This window comes from Lissotriton vulgaris, chromosome 1_1 (assembly GCF_964263255.1).
Source record: "Lissotriton vulgaris chromosome 1_1, aLisVul1.2, whole genome shotgun sequence".
NCBI lineage: Eukaryota > Metazoa > Chordata > Amphibia > Caudata > Salamandridae > Lissotriton > Lissotriton vulgaris.
In genome coordinates, this window is record NC_141685.1 from 60,310,032 (window position 1) to 60,323,111 (window position 13,080).

The 13,080-nt window shown below is 43.9% G+C and overlaps 1 protein-coding gene and 1 long non-coding RNA gene across 3 annotated transcripts in view; both read right to left on the reverse strand.

The window, feature by feature from the left end:
• The window catches only part of LOC147737261 (uncharacterized), a 365,313-nt gene that overhangs the window by 19,771 nt on the left and 332,462 nt on the right, over positions 1-13,080 (reverse strand). The window lies entirely within an intron of this gene.
• Positions 1-13,080, reverse strand: part of LOC147737262 (uncharacterized) — a 48,448-nt gene that overhangs the window by 16,955 nt on the left and 18,413 nt on the right. Inside the window, exons 2-3 of one of the 2 annotated variants that reach the window (XR_015296005.1) lie at positions 4,721-4,838; positions 2,673-2,803 (exon numbers count right to left, since the gene is read on the reverse strand). This is a non-coding gene — a long non-coding RNA (uncharacterized LOC147737262). The remainder of the gene's footprint in view (positions 1-2,672; positions 2,804-4,720; positions 4,839-13,080) is intronic. The other variant, XR_015296009.1, reaches the window with a different exon arrangement.

The window sequence follows — 13,080 nt, forward strand, 5'->3', positions numbered from 1 at the left end:
TTTGCTTCCTGATCCTGGAACCATGAGCAAGGTCACATCTGCCATGTCATAGTAGGGTGTAAGGCGGTTGACATGGACGACCCTCTTATGATTCCTGTCTGAGCCAGGGTCTACCAGGTAGGTGACCGCCCCTTTTCTTTCTAGGATAGGGTAGGGTCCGCTCCACTTACCTAGCAGAGTCCTAGGAGCCACAGGACCCAAAACCCACACCATCTGCCCTGGCTGGAACTCAACAATTGCAGCCTTTTGGCATTACCAGAGCTTCCTGAGCTAGGCTGTCCTCAATGTTTTTGCTTGCTTTTTCCATGTACTCATACATCCTGGAGCAAAAGCCAAGCACTTAGTCCACTATATCTGCTAAGGTTCAACAAGAGGTTTCTCCAATCCCTCCTTCATAAGGCACAGCCGTCCCAACAGGAAACCCAAATAGAAGCTAAAATAAGGAGGACCCCTCTCCTTTCTGTGGCCCTTCCCAATAGGCAAAAAGCAGGCATGGCAGTAAGACATCCCATCTTCTTTTGAGTTTTTCAGGAAGTCCACCAATCATGCCCTTCATGGTCTTGTTAAACCTTTCAACACGGCCATTACACATAGCAGAGTGGCTTTGGCAACACTGACCAGGAATTATGCAGCGAGAGATTGGAGGTCCCACATTTGGACCCCTAATATTATGCCGTTCAATTGCAACACGCAGCTCGATGGCTCAACACAGGCCCTAGTTGGGAAATGCGGCTCTTGTCGGGAATGGTGGATGCTGGTTGTCTTCCAGAGCTGTTAATGGAGGAATCAGGTACACCGAGAGATACTCCATATATTGTGCGAAAGATGGTAGAGGATGGCAATGGTTTGTAGTGAGAGAACGTAAGTGCGCACCATTCCATAGGGAGCTCCCAATCTGGACATAAAAACCTATCAGGCAGATGGCACTCAGTATGTCCTTCCAGGCATGGAGGGAGGGGGATGCGTGTAGACACCTAACTATGCATCTTTACAGAACAACATGATCAGATACAGTTGACAGTGGATGTATGACGTTACAATGCATGCATTTAAAACGCATGCCATCACAACGCAACCATTACAACGCAGGTGCCATTACAACGCATGCGATTACAACGTAGGTGCTATTACAACGCATGCCATTACAACGTAAGTATTTGGTAAGTATTTAATTTCAATATTATTCATTTATTTTTAAATTATTTTTGATAAAAATAATATTTTATTTATATTAATATTTTTTATTTAATTATTATATTTTAATTTACTATTCTTACTCCAGGGGGGTGTAATAGTAGGGTAAGTGTTGGATAGTGTAGGGGTTAAAATTGTAATTTAAAAAATATTAAATATATTTAAAATGTTATAATTATTTTAACTTAATTATTTCTTAAAACCAAAAAAATTACATTAATTTTTAAAATATTTAAAAAAATTAAAATATTTTTTTTAAATTAAAAGAAATTAAAATTAAATTAATATTAATAAAATTAAATACTTACCTATACTTACGTTGTAATGGCATGCGTTGTAATAGCACCTGCTTTGTAATGGCACCTGCGTTGTAATGGCACCTGCGTTGTAATGGTTGCGTTGTGATGGTAGTGCGTGGTAAAATTTGCATTGTTATGGTTGTTTCCCGTAGACAGTACACACGGGCCCGAGAGGCCTGTAATTTAGACTTTAACATTCCAATGGAAGATCAAGACTGGCAGCGGGCCTGTGAACTAATACGCATGGTTTCTAGTAATGCCCATTTTCGACTGATACATTATAATTTTCTGCGAAGAACCTATTTAACGCCACAAGACCCTCATCGAATGGTCGGGTCTTGCCCAGATATATGGTTGCGCTGCAACACTGTGGGGGCCAATTTCTTACATTAACCATGGTCCTGCGATGAAATACACTCCTTTTGGCAACTAGCTGTCGAAGAAATAATGCATGCAACAAAACTAAGTATTGCGCTGACACCCAAATGCTGTTTATTAGGCCTCCTTAGATGCCAGAAGGGCGTAAGATAACCTATACATTAGGTCAGTCGCCTATGATACTAGCATGACGTAGATTTGCAATCACATGGCTATCCCAGCATGCCCCAACGATTGCGCTCTGGCATAGAGATGGGCCTCTTCTTCTACGGCAGATGCTTCTATCTCGTCTTGGTCAAATTCTTCCCCGAAGATATCCAGAGTGTGTTGAATGCTTTGAAGCTGCCTCTCTCGTCATCGAGCCTGATGATCGGGTAGAGTCCTCTTGGACCGAAACGACTTACAAGCACGCAGTCTTCCTCCTTGTGCGCTGGAGAAAGGCACAAGTTACAAACTTGATGTAGGTCGGTGCAAGGGTACTTGGCTTGGCATCCAGGACAGAAATGGAATGGAGTCCGTTCCATTTGCAGATGGCTGGCCCTATGCAGCAAAGCTCGACGGTTGCCCACGAGCGTTTCTATCAAAAATGGGGAGTTTGCCGATCGATTTGAAATGCGGAGAACACGGAAACGCGTACTGAAACAATACAGTTGAGGGTAGAGTGGACTGAGCACTAAGAGGAACCCGAAGAGCGGTGTTGGAGCGCAGCAATATGCATCCAAAACCGTTTGGAGTAAAAAACAATCTAACAATGGAGTCGATGCCCTTGCGCACTATCACCGAAAGGAGGAGTCACCTTACCTTGTGACTGGAAAGACACCAGTGACCGGAGTTGGTTAGAAGCATTGATGACCTTTGGTATTGATTAAATGCAGGATTCCAGGTCACAGGAGGTACTGCTGAATACGGCTGGCTAGCAGCAGTAGCGGCCTCTAGGAAGAAGGAATTGAGAAAGCATAACTGGAAATACTGGTTTCCTTAATACCGATAATTGGTTACACATGAATGCCACAACGTGCATTGATATATTACATTACCAAATTACAATATTCTTATATTAATTTGATGTGACTGTTCGCCTTATTATGCCTGCAAAGTTATATGATTCTATTAGGGCCCAGAACTATTTTATTTAGTGATGTCCATCTGCACACTTTCCTGCATCTTGTACAGACCCTCCAGCTTATCGCGATTTTGCGATTTGCAAAACAATTGCGAAATCGGGGGATCTGTGAAATGCTGCGATATTTGGGCAAAAGCCAGCGAAATTTGACGTTTCCGCCGTTTCCTTCTTAAATCCAGCCCCATGCGCACCCATTTTCCCATTCCCCCCCAAGGATTTTGTCAAATAACTCAAACAGTAAGATATCTGTGTTTGGTGTTGCAAAAAAACGAAAATAAAATGCCGCTAAATGCCGCTAAATTTCCATTTTTGTGCCGCTAAATTTGCCAATCCATGCCGCTATATCCTGGGGGGTCTGCTTGTAGTAAACTGAATATTGAATTCTGCAACTTTTCTGTGTATCTTTTATCTGCACCTCACAGGCTCCTCACATTGCTCTCGAGAGAAGATCCTGCCTCCTACTCATTAGTGTTGTTTAAGTAACTGTTTCTATCACGTGTTCATGTTTCATTGACTTGTATTAGGAGAAAAGTGTATAAAAATACATTGTGTAGCATTAACATTGTATACTCCAACTTGCTTTAGGGTGGATGCTCTCGTCCATTGCAAAGACAATTGTCACTTGTTAGTTTGCTTGGCCTTTTGGCTATTTTTGCATTTAATGTGTGATAGATTTGTTGGCCTCCAGGTGTGTTGTGTATTATTTTACATAGCACAAGAGATGCTGAGGAAAATGACAGTCCAGTATACACATTCTTCATATAAATCAACTCACAGTATACTGTTCTGGAGGTTCAGTCCAACAGACATTATCTCTAACTGAACGCAGGCACCCTAGGAAGCATGTGCTTTTCAAACCAGTTGCCCTCTGATGCGGCGTCCTCGCTATTGGATAAGTCAGTATGTCCTGAATTTTAGGAGGGGTTACCGTATCCAGTGCACTCTGTTAGAGAGTGCTCACCTTTGGTAGTAAGATGTTAAGAGGCACCTTATCACCTATGCACAGTGCAGGGCTTTGAGTTACAGAGCTCCTCACGCGTTGGAGAAGATTAGGTCACATTTACCCATTTTCCCATTTGGTCCTGATGAAATGCCAATAGATTGCTCCATGACTACAGAAGGCATGAAAAAGGTTGACCTGAAGTATAGACCCCAACTTACCAGCAGGTCCATAGGTGATCGATACTTTCACACAGTGATAGGGGTCATTAGTTCCTCAATTTCTCTGCCACCGTTTTTAATCTCAACATGGACCAGGAAGATCACATTAACTATATTGTAGCAAATGGTCAATAGTTGATCTTATATTCAGACTTTCACCAATCACACATCTTATGACACAACATCCTCTGTCCTACTATGCGCATCCGGCGTACTTATTAAAACATCTCCGACAAAGTGCACCCTTGTGGTGCCAACCAGGCATTGTAGCGCCGGCCTGGTGAGGTGTATAGCCCAATGATGGAGCATGTCACCTTCAGGTGATTGAACGCAACTTGTCTTAAAAGCACATGCTTCCTCGGGTGACTGCGTTCAGTTACAGATAATGTTTCTGGGACAAACCTCCGGAACAGTATACTGTGATTTGATTGTGTTTTATTTTAATAAATGTACATAGCAAATATTGGCGCTTGCTTGTTTCACAAAAATGATCCGATACCTGCCTCGGAGCGCACTTCTTACAGATGAAAATGGGGTTATCATGTTGCTGCTACAAGCTCCTTACCTGTGCGAGTTATCAGGAATGATGCAGGGGCAGACCCAAATCAGCCACACATGGAGATCAATGACAAATACTGAAGAATTAACGGAGCTTCCAAACTGGTGACCATTACTTAATTGACCTTGAAAATAAAAGACACATTTTTAGTATTCTGGTGACTCATGACCATAAAAAACAAAGATTATAAATTCAGTATTGTGTCAAATACTTAAAAAATGGAACTGGATGTGCTGAATCGGATGTTGTCCCAGGTCATGCGTCACACCTTCCACCACTATTGCTTATGGGACTTTTAGTTTTGTTTATCTCATTAAAAGGATGGTCTCTAAAGTCCCAGTGTTCTACGTGATGTTGGTCAAAATCAGAGGCCTGAGTGAGGGTGAAGGATGACACTGCTCTGCTTAGCAGTGAGATGACTGACAGTTCCCAGCCCTTCCATTCTTTGACCTACAGAGGCTTGTTGGCCGTTCATATTTTTTTGCAACGACAAAGAAACTTTTATTGCAGCTTCTGTCAACTGAAAAGATAAAACGCCTGTGCGTGTTTCATTAACTACTGACAAACATGAACAATCAAAAACATGAGTTTCTGGAAAACTATCAGGCACCCAATCAGAATCAGCCGTCCTTTTCACCCAGGAATTCTTCAGTTTTTGGAAGGTGAATTGCACGTGGTATAAGAGGAACAATACATCGACTCAAAGCTCACTTCTCAGGGATGTACTCAACTGCCAGCGTCATGGCACACTTAGCCAGCTCTTCACCTCCTCCTCCTCAAACTGTTGACCAGCTATCAGGGCAAATGAGCCTGCAGCAAAGCATCGCTGGTTTCATTCCACACCAGACCAGGCAAGGTGGTCAACTCCATACTCCTGAAAGTCAGCAAGCACTCTGGTTGAGCCAGACCTAACCCCACATGAATGTTCCCCATCACAACTATTTTAATGGTACTAAGTTATGTTTCTGCCAAATGATTGAGTCAAAAATTGAAAGGTTTTACTATGAAGTGCTGAAAGAGAAATCATGAAGTTTTTCAATATTGTGCAGTCTGCCACAGTACATAAGAGCATTATTTCTCGACAGCAACAAATCATGTATGTGCCCTGTAGAAAGCACGTTTGAATGAAACATGGAATGCATTGCAGCCAAAAATCCATGCAACAACATAGAGTGCAAGATAACTTGTGTTATTATTCCAGCAGAACGAAATGCCATTTCTAATGTGTACGTCATTTTAAAGACAAACCCAGAAAAATGTATGGTCAAGTGTTGTTCTTCTGCCTGTTAAAAGACAATCTCCATTAATGTGTCAGGAAATAAAATTCCATGAGAAATCCTACTTGTTGGCAGGGTGCTGCCTGCCAGTATATTGCAGGTTACTTCCAACATAATCTGATTTATACATACATACTCCAGGGTGCTGCCAGCTATCGGGTCTGCACACAACAGTCTGGAGCCACTCAGGAAGGAGGTAAGCTCCGCATTTCATCTTAATCCCATAGGTTACATTCACAGCCTGATGGTCCGGAGAACTTTATTCATGCTCTAACTGCGCCGAGCAGATAGACATAGCCCATCATATGCTGTGGTTTGTGCTGGGTGATGCCTGGCATCTTATTATCGTTGGCGGGAGGATGAAGCTATGATAGGAGCTTCTACAAGAAGAGCAGAAAAACAGGACCACAGATCGCCACAGAGCGACAACTGCCCAGAAGCTGAAGAAAGAACTCTGAAACAGCAAACCTCCTACACCCTGGAGATTCTCCAGGGTAAGCAAATGATGGTAATAAAATGCAAACTTCAGCATTAAGGTCACACACTACAACATATTTCCCTTTAAACCAAAGATAACAGCCTACAATAAAAAAACTAAACAAAAAGCAACAAAACTAGAAAATGCATTTCTAAATGCTGCAAAAGAGAAGCTGTTAATATAAATGAACAATATTAAACGTTGTTGGTACCTTAGTAATGTGCTTACTTCTAGGCGTCACTTCATCTGCAGCAATAATGCTCTCAAAAGAGAAATTACTGCTGTGAGTCTCAGAGTCTTCAGTGTTACTGGTCTCAGTCACGAAGACTGTGGTGTCGGGAGATAACTTTCTCTTATTTAGCTTCCTAACTCCACGAGTCATGCCATCGCTATTAGCAGACACGCTACTGTCAGCAGCATCACAACTTCAGGCAGACCAGCAATGCAGATATCACCACTCACATTGGGTGAATAGACTCGTCTCTGCTACATACATCCACTCTGTTCTCAAATTTGCTTGGAGCTGCCAAAATGCAAAAAGCTGCAATATATTCCTCACACTTTCCTGACTACCTTGTTTTAAAAAGTTGTGACATTCAAGCGTGATTCTAGGTTGATCTCCAAGCTGAATTTTTTAAGAGGTTCAATTGCCACGCAATACTATTCCCGTATTCCAGTTTGTCCACAGGGTGCTTCAACCCTGGAAGGTTATCAACTGCCTGTTTTGCAGATAATTTCAGATAGTTTCTGTAAGAAACTGAATTAATATTTGCGGTAGGTGAGGAACAATCATAAATGTTGTCAGAATGTACTTTCAAAGCAATTCAATTAACCTAGGATCAACCCCCTGGTACCTAAGCACGGAACAGGCAGGCTTAACTTAAGGTAATATGTCAAATATTTATGCAGAAACCAAAAAAGTAAAAGTCAAAATGCAAAACAGTAAAAAAAAAAAAAAAATAGAAAAATAAAGTAAAATGTATTGGACAAAATGACACTAAAATGACAAAATCCAATAAAGGGAATGAGATATGAACAGTAACGCTGTAAGAATCATAAGGTGCCAATGGATGAGGGGCCCGGGCATGGATTAGTCTCTCTGGAGCTGACTGCCAAGTCAGAGGAAACCACGGTCTGCAAGCACATAGTTCAGGAATTAGACGCAGTGGTCCAGGTTCAAATAGGCATGCTGGCCTTCAGGGGGATTTGCGGCAGGTTTGTGCGCAAAGTGCTTAGAGTATTGAGAACAAGCAGCAGACAATCAGCAGGGATATAGCAGACGGTCAAAGGCAGCAAGGCCCGGACGAGACTGAAAGGGAGTGACACCTCTGGCCCTCTACAATCTTGCAACAGCATAGTGGAGCTCAGCGGGAGGACAACCCGATGACAGCCACCCACTGGGGCTGAGGCCCCCACAACAAGGCAGGCTGGTCTGGTGATGTGGTAAGAGATATAGCAGCCATGTAATCAGCGAGAAGCAATAAGGATCAGAATCTAAAAGAGATGCTGACCAAGCTCCCGATGACCAGCAGCGGAGAAGGGAGGCTCTCCCCTAGACACAAATCAGCCAAGATGCGGACACCTCTGAAGCCCTAATTACCCACGCCTTTTTAGAGTCGCTATTCGGTGCATTACGAGGCGACTTGCAGATGCTGAAAAGTGAAATAGCGGGGGAGATGAAGGATATAACCGATGGAGGCCACACGTTCCCCAACAACACCAACGTCTTCCTTATGATAAGGCAGGACGTTGATGCCGTCGGGGAACGTGTGGCCTCCAACGAGGATCAGGAGCAATCCCAGGAAGAGGAGGTGGAGCATCTACAGCAAGAGATACTCCGGCTCAAGGCTCAACAGATCGATCTCCAGGCACACACAGAAGACCTGGAGAATCAGTCTTGGCGAAACAACATCCGCTTTAAGGGAGTTCCACCTAAAGAAGAAGGGCCAGACATCACACAATACCTGCAGGGTCTCTTTAGGAGCATACTGGGCGCCCCAACCGGATATTTTGGCTTACATTCCAGACTTTCAACTAAAAGAGTATATACTACGTGCTGCCAGGGACAAGCAACCACTTATCAGGACCTCTCCATAGCTTTGTACCAGGACCCGACTCTAATACCACTTCAAAAGAGTAGGGAGTTCCGAGTGGCAACCACGCTTCTTAGAAGTCAAGGAATACCGTATTCTTTGGGTCACCCTTTCCGGCTGATTTTCATATGTCAGGGAAAACTCCTCCAGCTCAGAGCCATGCAGGACACTTGCCAGGTGCTGGGCATTGAGAATCCAATCCAGGAGGAGACTGAGGGCCCGCAGACGAAAAATCATCGGGAAAGATGGCATAAGGTCTATGGGGGGCGTAACACAGAGCGAGCGACGAGACCGGACCCCAAGACCATGGCACAAGAAAGACTAGCAGTGCTGGAGACATTGTCGAAGGAGACATTCCCCCATGATGACACCGTGAACGATTGAGGGACAGATAAGTGACAGTTGCAAGGCTGGGTGGCCGGAGAAGAAGTCTGCGGGGAGCGCAGAAACATGGGGAATGTAGAGACATGGGGAGCATAGAGACACTGGGAATTGGCCACAGGCGTTCCCAACTATTTCAACTTCAAGGACATGCACACACGAATGGTGGGCCCTGGAAAATTTGACGTTAATGGGTTTCTAAGTTGGGGTTAGGGATGGGAGGGTGGAGAACTGGTATGCAGCTTAAAGTCGTTGAAGAAAGGATCAAAAGGCAATGGAGGCCAGGCAGACGTTGGGAGCTCAGGGGGAAGAGGCATCACAGGGACCCAAATACAGGCCAAAGCTGGTGCACTCACTATGGCACGCTATTTCCCAGCCCACACTGAAAATTCTGACTCTCAATGCGAGAGGTCTCAACAATCCCAATAAAAGGAGGTCCATCCTTTCCTACCTGGATAACATGGAGGCAGATGTGTGCCTTCTCCAGGAGACACAGCTCCTCTCCAAAGATTGGCATAGAATGAGGTCATGACTCTTTCCCCAGCAGTTCTTTCATCTACCCTGGAAAAGAAGGCGGGTGGCTATTTTAGTAACCAAACGGTTTAAGGGGACAGTGGGTTAAAAGGTGGCCGAAATCAAAGGAAGACTTTTAGCCCTCGTATTCAAGATAGGTGGACATACCCTAGTGATAGGATCCACATACGCACCAAACACAGGGCAGGAGAAAGTCCTGAGGTCGGCTGTATCCGAGATACTGCACAGACATGAGCGTAGGACGATCATAGGAGGGGACCTAAACATGGTTATGGACGGAACCAAGGACCGGTCAGAAAATAGATACTCACAGGCTGGAGCGATTTCACAAGTACGTAGAGAATGGCTCCAGTCTATGGGTTAGTGGATTTGTGTAGAGAGGTGCACCCTCACACATCACAATACTCGCATTACTCTCCTACACACAGGACATTGTGGAAAGTGCCATTTTTAAAAAAAGCTGACAGGCCACTGGGCCTACAGGGGTCACCAATTACTAGGGCGGTGATGGTTGTATGGGAGGAGGTGGCAACGAAAAAGGAGCTCACGACGTTCCCCTCGCCAATGACGCCCTTACAGGAGAACAAGGACTTAAAGTCGAGGTTGGAGGTCGGGGCTTTCACAGCCTGGCAAGCTGTACAGTAGTGCCACCTGTTTGATGTAGACAGGATTATTCCCTTCCACAAAACTACGACAGGACTATACACTTCCAGAGACGGAAAGGTTTCATTGCACGCAGTTTAGACACTGACTTCTACACCCCAACATCCACCCCAAAGTTAATAGGAAGTTAACAGAATTTGAAAAATGGTTGGTCACAAAGGTATCGGATAAAAAGTTGATTTCTGAAACTAAACCTAATGCTGCGCTTATCGGCACCTACACAGCCTAGCCCCGGTCAGAGACGCCGGATGGCGGAGCTTTGGCGGGATCTCCCAAAGAAAGAATGGGGAGACATTAATTCTAAGGCCAAGCACACTGTGCGAAACACAGCCAGCAAGGAAACAGCTTTCAAGATAGCTACTTACTGGACCTGACACCTGTGCGCCTAAACAAAGGAAACCCTAACCGCAGTCCCACATGCTGGCGGGGAGGATGGGACCTTGCTACACTTGTTGTGGGATTGCCCTGTACTGTCCGAATATTGGCCCAAAATCTTGGATGACATCGATGGGCAGTTCGAGACACGGATCGCAAGATTCATGTTCTCTGTTATATTAGGCTTACCCAACCCTCTAACATTCCCCCTGAAGTCTCACAAAGGAAAACAGATGGGCTTAGCACTAGGGGCGGTGATTCAAAACATTTTAACACACTGGGGTACGCACACAACCCCCACCTATGTAGTATGTCTCCATAGGCTGTGGTACATTTTGGGTATGGAGCGCATTCATGCCTCCCTTTCAGGCTCTATATCCGGATTTAAAGAGGTTTGGAGCCCGCTTCTGTCTCTGTTGTCCACCGAATTCAATGAAATTACCTGCCTGAAATACCTCTGCCTCCCTCGCCTGACAGTAACGGATGATTCTCCCGAGGGAACTTGAACGCTAACCGGGTGTACTTGCTTTCACGTCAATATATCAAAGACGTAAGAACTATGCATACCAGTTGGGGGGAAGGGAGGGGGGTTATCGCTTAATGTTCTGGGGGAAAGTTCCACCTCCAAGGGTTATGTTCACGACTACGGAGTGTTTCACAAACTCGGGGTGCAATATGCTGATTGTACGTCACAGCAGTGCTAGCTGTATTTGAAATATACAAACATTATAATGTTAACTATGCATTACGATGTAGAACTGCAACTGTGTGTATACTGAACATTCTAATAACAATAAAATAAAGAGTTCAAGCTAAAAGTTACTTTTCATAAATATTAATTAAAAATCCAACTTCACCATTGGATTGAATTTTAATGGCTGTTAAAAATAGTTGTTTAATTATTTTTTTAGCAACTTATAGACAAGGAAAATAATCAATTTAGGACTATACCAATTTGACCATGTTTAAAGGGGGAAAACAGACACTTTACCACTGGTCGGCAGGGTTAAATTGTACAGAGATTTAAAGCAAGTAAAAATATAGCATTACAGCAAAAGATGAAAAATCCAGAAAACGCTAATTTCCTACAGTCTCCTTTTTATAGGAGGTTTATCTTTACTTTTTGGGTCCAGGGTTCTGTGTGCCCGTTCAATGATGAAAAAGCTTGACATCCGTTTTGGGCGCAGATGGTTTAGCATGAGTTCCCCCAGAAAGAGCTCCATACTGGGTCCCTCCGTCCCTCCTGGAACACCCACCACTCGAAAGTTGTTTGGGCGCGCTTGCCCTTCATGCTTCTCTAGTTTTGCTGCTAACACGTCCTGTTGACGCTTGAGTTGTTGCATTGTTCCTCAAGACTCTGCGTAACTTTCTGCAACTGTGTGATATTTCCTTCTGCATTTGTTACTTATTCGGATATTTAAGAGATTTACTTCCACTGTGACAGTGTCTATATTAGGCTCGAGTGATCTTTTTAGGTCCGCTAATGCTGCCATGATGGCTGTTAGTGATGGTTCTGCTGCCACCATTTCTGCCATCTGGGCTCCCACGTCTGCTGATTTTGCGGCAGTGTATTTATCCATTTTATTTCTTTGGGTTGTCAGAGGGCCTTTTGGCTTCACCATTTCCTTTGTAGTTGCCACTACACGGATGTCGGAGGCCAGCCTGCAATATGTCGAAATACACTCCTCCACGCTGCTTTCACCGGTCCAGGGTGTCTACCTCCTTCCTTTTCGGTCAACCCCCAATCCACCACTCTTCACCCTCACCTTGCCCGATTTCATGATCCCGCCGTCCACTCTCCATCCTCTTCATTTTTCTCATGATGCTGGTAACCAATCATAGTGCTCGCCCTTGCAGGAGTCTGACTCCCGTGGGAGTGAGATAGCCCAAGGAAAAGTTTGTTGGCCCAATCAGAAAACTTCATTTTTAAATTGCTGCTCCCAACAGTCCATATATACTATTATTTTTCAACCATAATTTCACAAAAACTACTGAACAGATTTATACCAAATCATAAAAAGCACAATTTGTGGACCATGGTCTAGCTTCCTGTCGAACTTGAGGCAATTCCATTCAGCAGTTTATATAGATGTCTATGAAAAAAGCATGGGGATTTTGCATTTTGGGACCCTCAGTTTTTTCTCAGCCATCGCCTGATGAATCATCCCCCAACTTTCTATGCAAAAACTAGTCAAAAAGGAGGACCTTTTTGGAAAGTTTAGTGGAGATTCATAAAACGGTCCCAAAGTTATTGGCAAGACAAAAAATGCTTTTCCTAAGGAAGAGCAGAAGTAACTAAATGAACCTTGTGGAATTACTGAAAACAAGCTATGACATAGCCAATAGGTCTCACTTGTTGGACCTTATAAGTATTTAGCCATGCAGCACATTATCCTGGGTGCTACACCATCTACTGTTACTTCATGTGCCAAAAACTTCCTGTTGGACACTAGCATAAGAGTCTAGCAAACAAAAAAAATTGAAATTGTAAATCTGTTTTTCTTTTTTTATTGTTTTTGTACAAAGCATACATACAATCTTACAAAAACAATAGAGTGCAGGCAT